This window comes from Arachis hypogaea, unplaced genomic scaffold (genome assembly GCF_003086295.3).
Source record: "Arachis hypogaea cultivar Tifrunner unplaced genomic scaffold, arahy.Tifrunner.gnm2.J5K5 arahy.Tifrunner.gnm2.scaffold_47, whole genome shotgun sequence".
Taxonomy (NCBI): Eukaryota; Viridiplantae; Streptophyta; class Magnoliopsida; order Fabales; family Fabaceae; genus Arachis; species Arachis hypogaea.
Window position 1 is genome coordinate 66,277 of NW_027255477.1, and position 8,147 is coordinate 74,423.

An 8,147-nucleotide genomic window follows, 5' to 3' on the forward strand; every position below is an offset into this window, starting at 1 on the left:
TCAAGTTCATTTTCATCTCTTCCTCAATCAATGCACTCATTGATCTCCTTGGCAATCTTAATTGATTGAATTACAATTTCTTGCAATTCAATCTCTCAAATCTTGATCAATAGCCAATTCCTTGGTCAATTGCTCATGAGAAGAGATGAAGCATGGTCACTGATTATACCACATGCATTTCCCAAATCAAGTATTGAGAGGGTTATAGTCACATACCCATCCAAACCCAATTTGGTCCAGCATTAGAAAGCATTTCTAGCTTGATCTCTTCATTCCTCTTTCAAGGTTCAGAAGAGATCCAAGTTTGAATAGCTTCTTTTCCAAGATAACTACCCAATTGGATGAAGATCGAAAGCTTTCAAGTAAAATCAAGAGAAAAGATAGAAGAAGAATAATGAAAATTAGTATTGATCCATCAAATTACAACAGAGCTCCCTAACCCAATGAAAGGGGTTTAGTTGTTCATAGATCTAGAAAATGAAAACAAAGATGGAGAATACATCATAAAACTAAAAAATGCAGTAAAATACAGAGAGTAGTTCTCTTTTCCACCCCCCCGTAGTACTCCTAAACAATTCAAAGCTACTCCTATATATACTACTTTTCTCAGCTTCTAGTTGGCTCTTCAAGTCTTGGGCCTTTGGATCTTGAGTTTGAAGCAGTTCTCTTCATTTGGGCTTGGCTTTACTTGCAGAAAGAAAATCTGAAGTGGGCAGAGACTTTAGCTCAAGACGTTAGGAGTGTTAAAGTTTAGTGAAAATATGAGTTCGAGAACGTTAGTGACAATCAACTTTCTCACTAACGTCCCTAAGTAAAAGCCACATTAACTTCAACGTTAGTGGCACAAACGTTGCCACTAACATCGCCTCTAAGTCCTTCGCACACGTTATTGAGACTTAACATTCCCAATAACTTTGAAAAGCCCCCTCTGTTCCCACGTGAGAGCCCACATTAACTTAGTTAACGTGGCTCTTTAACGTGGGCTTGCCATCCTTCGAGAATGTTAGTGATACTCAACATTGTCACTAACGTTCCAAGGTGCCCCTATGTCTCACGTTAGAGTCCACGTTAACTAGGTTAACGTGGCTTCTGACGTGGCCATGCTTAGCCAACCCCAACGTTAGTGACAATGTTGAGTGTCACTAACGTTGGGCATTCTTTCACTCATCAACGTTAGCTTCCACGTTAACTAAGTTAACGTGGCTCCTTGGGGGGTTGTGTGGTTGCTTCCAAGGTTAGTGACAATGTTGGGTGTCACTAACGTTGTCGACCACTCTTGCTTCTTACGTTAGCTCCCACGTTAACCAAGTTAACGTGGGAGTTAACGTGGTATGTTTCTCCTTAGGCCAACGTTAGTGACAATGTTAAATGTCACTAACGTTGGCGTTTCTCCCCCTTTCTAACGTTAGAGGCCACGTTAACTAAGTTAACGTGGACTCTAACGTGGCCACTTATGAGCATTTGCCAACGTTAGTGACAATGTTAAGTGTCACTAACGTTGGCTCAACTTCCCCTCTCCACGTTAGAGTTCACGTTAACTTAGTTAACGTGACTCTTAACGTGGTCAACGATGGCTTCGAGAGCGTAATTGGCAATCACTTTTCTCATTAACTTTGCAAGTTACCTCCCATTCCTTGCTTCCTTTGGTCCTGAAATCAAGCAATAGAGCGCATCAAAGTTCTAGTCTAAGTCATGGGCAATGCAGCATACAATTTGTCACTAAACTCATGCAAAATGCTCATGAAATAATGTAAAATGCACAATGTATGCTTGAATCAAGATGTAAGTGAATATCTACCCAAAACTAGCTTATTTCCTAAGAGAATGCATGAAACTAACCTAAAAACAGTAAAGAAAAGGTCAGTGAAACTGGCCAAGATGCCCTGGCATCACAACACCAAACTTAAAGCTTGCTTGTCCCTAAGCAAGTACTGGAACAAGAGAATGATGAATGGAATGCCAAGAGCAATGAGTCATTCTTGTGGAAGTCATATCACTGATTTTATGGTGGTTTCATGCATAGCAACTTAGGTTCATTCCTTTACTAGCTTTCAGACCTTTATCATGTCCTAAAACACTCACTTTGCTTACATCCCATGAGACTTTTATTCATTGATCCCTTTATTGTCATTTCAGAGCTTATTGGTGTTCTTAGGCTAAGTGCTCTGTGAGGGGGCAACTTTTTAAGATAAGCTTTCAGCCAACACTCCCGAACCAGTTGGTTCAAGGTGCTAGGTGTTGAAGCACCCCTAAGGACTTACTCCCTCAAGTCTCTCCCTATACATACACACCACAGGCATATAGTTCATTTATTTTCCTTCTTGAGACCTTGGTGTCCAGCACCTCTTTGGGTTACTAAGTGCTCTGTAGTGAGGGTTACTCTTGATAATGGACTTTCTGCTGATAATCCCGGGTTAGTTAACCCAAGTTACCAAGTGATAAAGCACCCCTAAGAGCTTATTCATCCAAGTAGATCCCTCACACAGGAACACCACAGACACATATCTTAAGATAAAAACCATTGGTGCCTAGCCTTATTGCTTACTCTTTTTCTTTTGTTTTTCCACTTTCATTATTCTTTTCTCTTTCTCTTATTAGGATCTTGTCATATACTTAGTCTCATGAGTATATTCAAAGCAAAGTATTCAGGCCAGATAGTTGTCATCCCACCTTATGGTTGAACCAACTTAGCTAACTTATGATCATACCACAAACTCATGAATGTACTCCATAGTATGAACTCTACTCTGGTCTTTTGAAACATAGACATTCTCTCTTCATTTGATTTAAAGGGACAAGCATACAAGTAAGTTAAGTAAGTATGCAATGACATAAAGACTAGCAAACATAGACCTTCTTCAATACCAAAGACTTAAAAGACAGAATTGAAAAAGGTTTAAACATAACATGGAAGCAAGTTCTATTTCATACAAGATCTTCCTTATTTAAAACATAGAGAAAGGTGGAATAAAGAAGGAACTCCACCACCTTTTACTATTGTGGATGTCCATGCTCTTTTCCTTGCTTGTCCTCCTTGTTTCCTCTTGCATTTCCTCGCATCTGTGCCAATCTTGCTTGCTTCCAATCCTCAAGTGCCTTCCTCACTGACTCATGACTCTCTTCCACCCATTGTCTTTCCTTTCGTGCTAATTCATCCTTCATTTCTTCATACCTGGCTATTCATGGATGCAATGTTGGTAGCTGTCCCACTAAGTAGCCGAGCCTGGCTTGAGTGTTTATGTGATGTCCTGTTTCGCTCATGTAAACTCCTTCTGCGAATGCCCTTTGCTCATCCAATAGTTCTGCCTGTTCTATTTGTCTTCGATGCATCTCATGTATGTGTGCCCCTTAATGTGTTTGGATGTTGATTAGCCTCTGGATGGATTCTTGTTGCTCGTTTTGCCTTTGTTCCATCCTGTTGAATATTTCTCCCCATTGTTGTCCTTGACTTAGTTACTGTTCCATCATTTGCCTTTGCCACTCACCTTGCTGAGTCATCCATCTTGAGAGTGCTTCCTCTTGCTGCCCCATCATCTGTAGTTGAAGCTCTTTCTGTGCTCCTTGGCTTTCCAAATATTGTCTAGACAAGCCATCAATGGCTTCCTGCAATTGGTGCATGTCCAAGGTCTGTTGTGCTTGACCCTCTAAGACTTGTCCTTCCACTACTTGAGGGGTTGTCCTCTTCCTTTGCTTCCGCTGAGGCAAAGGGGATGCTGCAGCATTCATCCTTCGTACAGTTATTGGGATGCCTTCCTTTATCCACATGGGGTTTTCATCTTCAAAAACCACCCCAGCTTTCTTGCATATTCGGTAAATAGTGCTGGGGTAACCTAACGTTCCTCTTGAGTCACTTTTCTCTGCCATCTTTCTAATACCTTCAGCTATGAGTTCATGAACCTTGATTTCTCCTCCCTTCAGTATATAGTGCACCATTGTGGCTCTCTTGACATTCACCTCCGAGTTATTTGCCGCTGGGAGAATAGACCTTCTCACTAGCTCAAACTACCCCTTGGCTTTAGGAGTGAGATCTATTCTCTTGATGAACTTTGGTTTATTTCCTGCAACCCTTTCCCAGTCAGCTCCTGGTACACAAATATCTTGCAGAATCTGGTCATAATTGGGGTTGTCTAATCTTGAGTGATAGCTTTCTTCTTCAAACTGTATAGACCGTAGCTTCAATGCCCTCATGACGCTCATGGGACTAAAGTCCACCATCTTTCCTCTCACAAAGATTGTATAGGACTCATCCTTCTTATCATATCGAACCGCATTTGCTTAAAATTCTCTTATGAGGTTTGCATTCACCTTAATGACCGGGTCAGTGAGGAGCTCCCATCTTCTCCTTTCTATCTTCTCTGTGATTTCGGGGCACTCAGTCTTTTTAACTTGAAATCCCAGCTCATAAATGATTTCCTTATCAACCATCCACCCGTATTGCAATGCATGATGCAAGCTTCTAAATCTCTTCTCATCATATGGGTGTTCTTCCATGGGTTCCTTTTCCTTCCTTCTTTTAGAGCCCGAAGACGCCATGAATGACAGTTAATATGTGAAGGTGGCAAAGTTATGGAGATTTTTGGTTGTTTAGGGTTTTATTGCAATGAAGAGAGTGAGGTGGGAAAAAGGTTTTTAATGGGGTAAGGAGTGTCTTGTACCGAAATGGAGAGTGGTGAAGAGTGGGTAATGACAATGAAGGTGGGTACGGAACAAGGGTCGTTTATATAGAGAAGTTGTGAGAGAATGGAGGGTGTGGATTGATGGGGTGGTTACTTGATGGACGGTTGGGGTGATGCATGGATAAAAGACAAGGATCATCACTTTATGAATGAGATTGCTTGGTCTTTTAGGGGTCCCATTTTTCCAATGTTGCATGGCAACATTTTCCAATGCATTCCCTTTTCGGAACAAGTGTGTAGTCCCTCCTTTAGTGGTGTCCGAACCTTCTTTGTTTAACTGTCCAATCACTCCCCTTTTCCTTTTTCCTATAAAGATTTAAAATAAGGAAATTAATATCATAAAAATCAAACTCTACGGCTAGAGAAGAAAAAAAAAGAGTTTGTTTATTTATGAACTTCAACTAACTAACTACTTGTGTATCCTTATAGGCAGATTGATGGCACCATGGGGTGACACCAAACTTAGTTTGGAGCACTGTGATCAAAAGTTTTGTTCAAAGCTCCAAGAGTTCTGCTTTGAACACCAAACTTGTTCTTCACTATATACTGCATGATAAATATTTCACCAAGTGTTTGTCAAGTTTAGGTTGAAATTCATAAACATTGATTTATTCAATATTTTAAAAACATATAAAACATGGGTTGCCTCCCATGAAGCGCTTCTTTAGCGTCACTAGCTTGACGTTTTTCCCTCATCACGGTGGTTGGTAGTGCTTAAAGTCCTCCCCTCTTGCTGTGGACTTATATCCATTGGTTGGATCAATGATCTCCACATGTTCCAGGGAAAGAACTCTGTTGATAGTGAAGACCTTAGGTAACTGAGATGGTACAGTGGGGAGATTAGGGGGAATATCTCGGAAGTAAGCTGAGACAACTCTATCCCCTGGAGAGAAGTCTTCCGTAGGGATCTTCTTGTTCCTCCACCTCCTTGGTACCATCTTCTTTGTTTCTTTTGAGGTTGCTTTCCCCTTGGTGACCTCTTTTTCTAAAGGAGTTGTGATGCTGTTTTCACCTACCTCTAGAGGTTTAGGTTCCTCCAACTTTTCCTTGAGCTGTGGCAATTGCTGTTTTCCTTGTTTATCAATTAAGGAGATCTCAGAATGAACTGGCTGTGCTTCAATGCTTGTTTCCTCTTTCAGTGTCTCATTATCATCTGTGCTTAGTTCCTTGTCCTCTTGATCTATTTCTTGTGAGAGTTTGAAAACATTGAAGCTGAGTCATTCATCATGGATTCTCAATATTAGCTCTCCTTTCTCCACATCGATAAGTGCTCTGGCCGTAGCTAGGAATGGTCTTCCCAATATGATTGGGTGAGTGTGACTCTCTTCCATGTCCAGGATGACAAAGTCTGTTGGGAGAAAATATTTCCCAACCTTTAGCAACACATTTTCCACCACTCCTATTGCTTGCTTTTAAGTTTTGTCAGCCAGTCTGATGATTACATCTGTGGGCATTATCTCATTGATCTGCAGCCTCTTCACTAGGGATAAGGGCAGTAAGTTGATGTTGGCCCCAAATCACATAGTGCTCTATCGAACATAGTTTCACCTATGGCACAAAGGGATGTGAAAACTCCTTGGGTCTCTTCTTTTTGTAGGCAACTCAGGTTGAATAAGGGCACTACATTCCTTGTTCATCACTATAGTCTGGCCTCCTTTGAGTGAGCTTTTCCTGGGAAGAAGTTCCTTCATATACTTGATGAATGCGGGCATTTGTTGAATTGCCTTGATGAATGGTATGTTTACATGCAGAGATGCAAACAAGTCTAGGAACCTTGAGTATATTCTCTTTCCCACATGACCATTGAGCAGTTGAGGAAAGGGTGCATAGAGCTTCAGCAGCTCTTGTTGTGAGATTTCTGGTTCTTGGTGATCTCTATCCTCCTCCTTTGTTGAGTTACCTTCAGGTTGTTCGAAAAGTTTGCCTTGCTTATCTTCAGTCTCTTGATCACTTGTAGTGACCATTTTGTAATCTTCCCATCTTACTTTCTTTGCTTCTCCTTTGGGGTTTTTCTCTGTGTCACTTGGGAAGCCATCAGTAGGTTTGGAAATCTTCTCAGTTAAACATCCCACTTGGAATTCCAGCTTCCTAATGGTCTCTCCCTGGTTCTTAATATTGGCTCGCACCTCCTCTTTGAACACCTTATTTTCTTGAATCTCTAGGCATATTCCTTCAAGTAAGGTTTCAATCTTAGAGAGCTTGTCATCAATTGATGGTTGATTTGGAGCAGATGTGCTGTTTTAGTTTTGATAGACTTGTGGATAAGTGTTGTTGTGGAGGTGTTGAGATGTCCTCTGTGTGAATTATTGGTGAGCTGCATTGTTGTTGGAGTTGTAACGTCTCTGGTCTTGGTTTTGATCTTGCTGACTTTCCCACCCAAAATTTGGGTGGTTTCTCCATCCAGTGTTGTAGGTCTTGGAGTATGGATCATAGTTTTGCCTTGGTGAATTCCCAATGTAGTTGGCTTGCTCCTGACTACCCTCTGCTTCTTCATTCACTCCTTTATGGGTTTTTGATGAAGTGGAGATTGCTGCTACTTGTTTCATCTCCATCTTCTTGGTGAGGTCAGCCAGCTGCTGGGTAATGAGCTTGTTTTGGGCCAACAGAGCATCTACATTGTTTAGCTCCATTACTCCTCTTGTGTTCCCTCTTTCGGAAGCATAGAAGTAGTCATTCTCTGCTACTGTTTCAATAACATCTATGGCTTCCTCAATAGTCTTCTTCTTGTTCAAAGATGCTCCGGATGAATGGTCTACGACCTTCTTTGACTCATAAGAGAGCCCTTCGTAGAAAATGTGCAGCTGCACCTATTCATTGAACATATCTGGTGGGCACCTCCTTGTTAGGTCTTTAAACCTCTCCCATGCTTCATATAGAGTCTCACCATCTTGTTGCCTGAAAGTTTGGACCTCAGCTCTCAGCCTATTGATTCGTTGAGGAGGGTAAAATCTTGCTAAGAATTTGTTCACCACGTCTTCCCAAGTTGTCAAGCTTTCCCTTGGGAAAGATTCCAGCCACTTGGCTGCCTTGTCCCTGAGTGAGAATGGAAATAAGAGTAGTCTATAGGCGTCAGGATGAACACCATTAGACTTCACTGTGTCACATATTCTCAGGAAGGTGGTTAAATGTTGATTGGGGTCTTCTTGAATACCTCCTCCAAACGAACAGTTGTTCTGAACAAGGGTGATGAGCTGTGGTTTAAGTTCAAAGTTGTTGGCATGGATTGTTGGCTTTTGGATGCTACTTCCATAATTGCCTGGGTTTGGATTGATGTAAGAGCCCAAAACTCTTCTATCCTCCACAGCATGATTTGCTCTACCTCCTCCCCCATGGTTGTGATCCTCTTCTTCATGATGGTTTTCGATGTTGTCTTCCATGTTTGGTTCAAAGAATTCCTCCTCTTCCTCAGCACCAACCACTTTCTTTCCTCTTGCCTCCCTCCTTAATCTAAGGAAGGTCCTCTCAGGTTCA

The 8,147-nt window shown here is 41.5% G+C and overlaps 1 non-coding gene across 1 annotated transcript; it reads left to right on the top strand.

Moving 5' to 3' along the window:
• Window positions 1-7,493: 7,493 nt before the first annotated feature.
• Window positions 7,494-7,600, top strand: LOC114927195 (small nucleolar RNA R71). The gene has a single exon (XR_003817587.1). It is a non-coding gene; the product is annotated as a small nucleolar RNA R71 (small nucleolar RNA).
• The last annotated feature ends 547 nt before the right edge of the window (window positions 7,601-8,147 follow it).